Below are 2,697 nucleotides of genomic sequence, written 5' to 3' on the forward strand. Positions count from 1 at the left end.
AGAAAAGAGCGGCAGGGCTCGGTGCCGCCGGCTTTGTCCCTTCGCGACGCTCAGACAGGCTCCGAGCTGCGAGCCTGGGGCAGCCAGGGAGTTTATTTCTGCAGCGCTGTGGTGGACAAACTTTTTATTTTTCGGTGCGCTGCTGTTGTGGTTTTTTTTCCCCTTAATTCCACAGAACGTATACTGTCGAGCAGAGTATAGCACGCCTCCGCCTGCCAAGCCTGATGTCATGCTCTCATTATGTCATTTGTGGGTCCGCTCTGCCTTCATTTCACGAAAAAAGGGAGGGAAGGGAAAGGAGGGGGGCAGTGCTGGCTTGTGCCTTCCCCAGCCCTTTTGGTGCATGGAGCCGAGCCAGAACAGTAATGGGAAAAGCATCCACAGACAGAGAGAAGCGTCTGTGCGGAGAGGAGCCTGCGTGCGGGCTGGGGGGAGTTGCAGAGGTTCAGTAGAAAAGAAGCTGCCGGTCTGCAAGCCATGATAAAAGCTACGATTTTTGTGGGTCGGTGAAGCTCCAGAGGTACTAGGGAGAGACTGCAGCTTGGGGACAAATGTGTTCCCATCCAGAGCCCGTCCAGGAGCCTCCACAGTGGCCTGCAACAGTACCGAAGGGATAAAGCATCTGCCCTGCGGTCTGTTGGGTGCAGCTTGTAGGCAAGGGAAAAGCTTTTCTGTCTCCCAGCCCATCTTTCCAAGCTGAGCTTGCCCCACAGAACACAAAGGCCGAGTACACGGAGCATCTGCAACAGAGAGACCCCATCCTTTGAGGAAAAGCTGCAGTGGATCAGCCAGGCTGGGCTCTCCCCACCAGCCTCCCCCAACCAACCTGCCTTCCCTGAAACGCAATCTGTGTGACCCAAGCAGGAGTTCTGGGGCCGGGGTGGGCCCTATTTTGGCCCAGACACGTGTGTTTTAACAGGAGGAGTGGCTGCAGGGACATGGGAACAGCTCTGCTCCTGGGATCAAGGGTCCACCCTGCCGCAGATCCGGCCCCCCCTGCCGCAGATCCCACCCCCAGCGTTGGTCAGTCCCGGGTGTTCAGGGAGGTGCACGAGCAGCCCAAGACTGCACCAACAGAGAGATCTACAACGCCGAGCTGCCCTTCCTGAGCCAGCCTGAGCTCCACGAGATCCTACAGCCACAAGCTCCGTAACTCACGTTCTTTCTTTGGTTTGTTGAAACCTGCCAGAAGCACCACTTCAGTGGGCGCAGCCTCATTTTCAGCACCGTGAACACGAACTGTTCGTACTCATCTCCTCAGCCCCACTCCTGACTCCAGAGCCTTTCCCAGATCGCCTCAGTCCTTTCCCAAGCACGTCTTCCAGTGGAAAGAAGCTCCTCCTCGCCCATCACAACACCACACGCTGCCAGAACATCCACCGAATCTCACCTCCAGCAGTCTCTGGCTCTTTGCGTGGCTAAAGCTTTGCAGCAGCCAGGGAGGAGAGGCAACAACCGAAGCGAGCAGCAAACCGAGGCGCAGAAAATGCCACAGGGAGCAGCAGCTGCCCAGCAGTGCCCCCCACAACGCCCAGCAATGCTCCCAGCACTTCCCAGCAATGCTCCCATTTCTCGCCCCCACCAAAAGCCAGGCTGCACGGTTCCACACCTCACAACCAGAGAGGACAAGTGACCGGGGGACACAACTTTGCTGTGAGACTCAAGGAAGGTGGCTGTTTCCAGAGCCCCCCGGCAGCTGACAGAGCAGCAAACCGCCCCAGAGGTCGCCTGCAGAGCCCAAATGCTGCCTCGCGTGTTACCGTGGCAAACACTTCTCTAGTCTCCACGAATAAAAGGCAGCACGGTGCTGGTACTGCCTGATGTACGTAATAGACTTTCCAGAAAAGAGAAGGAAAAACCCTACGTGTTTTCGCCTGCTTGAGCCAGGAAAAATTATAGCTTTTTGCTGATCTGATTCCTTTTTTGTTCTTCGTCTTTTGGCTTGCACCTCTCCTCGGAAGCACAGGAGAAGTAATGGCACTTGTGTGCAGAGGGGGGAGTAGAGGTTCTTGCGACAGTCGTTATGGAAATCTGAAAAAACACTGATTTTACTGCGTGCCAGAAGCAGGGAGCAACACTGTTGTCCTGCACGAGGCGCAGGGACACCGCAGCTGGGAGGAACAGCCTCAACACCTCTCAGCCTTTCGGCACAGACAGGAGGGCAACAGCACACGGAGATCTTCCTCATCAGCTACTGGGCTCAACTGCACTGAAGTGGGGATTTTCCAGGGTGGAGGGATTCCAGCTCCCTCAACAGGTGATCCCGGCAGAGAGCTGCACATTGGGACCGGGACACGGTGGCGAGCGCCCTGGTCACCCCGAGGCTGTCACAGCACGACAACAATTTATTTGATCATCCTGAATTCATGAGTTTCAAATGCCCGCTCAAGTCTTAGCTCTAAGGAATTTGCTCCAAAAGACTTTTTTCACTAATATAAAACTCAATGTTTGTTCTTCCTGCAGCAAAATTGCAATTGTTGACCTGAAAATGTTAAGGCGAGGAGACCAGCACTTGTGCAATGTTCTGTATGCTTTGTGCTCTCCCGAGAGAACTGCAAAGCCCTCTCACACGTGCCCTTGCAAGGCAGCTGTGCCAGGAGATGGCTGGGTTTGACACAAAGCAGACACAGATGTGACTCTCGCTGCAGGACCACGAGCAGGTCGGGTCGCTCCACCCCTGCGGAGCAACGGGAGCGA

Source organism: Apaloderma vittatum, unplaced genomic scaffold, assembly GCF_000703405.1.
Source record: "Apaloderma vittatum isolate BGI_N311 unplaced genomic scaffold, ASM70340v1 scaffold29346, whole genome shotgun sequence".
Taxonomy (NCBI): domain Eukaryota; kingdom Metazoa; phylum Chordata; class Aves; order Trogoniformes; family Trogonidae; genus Apaloderma; species Apaloderma vittatum.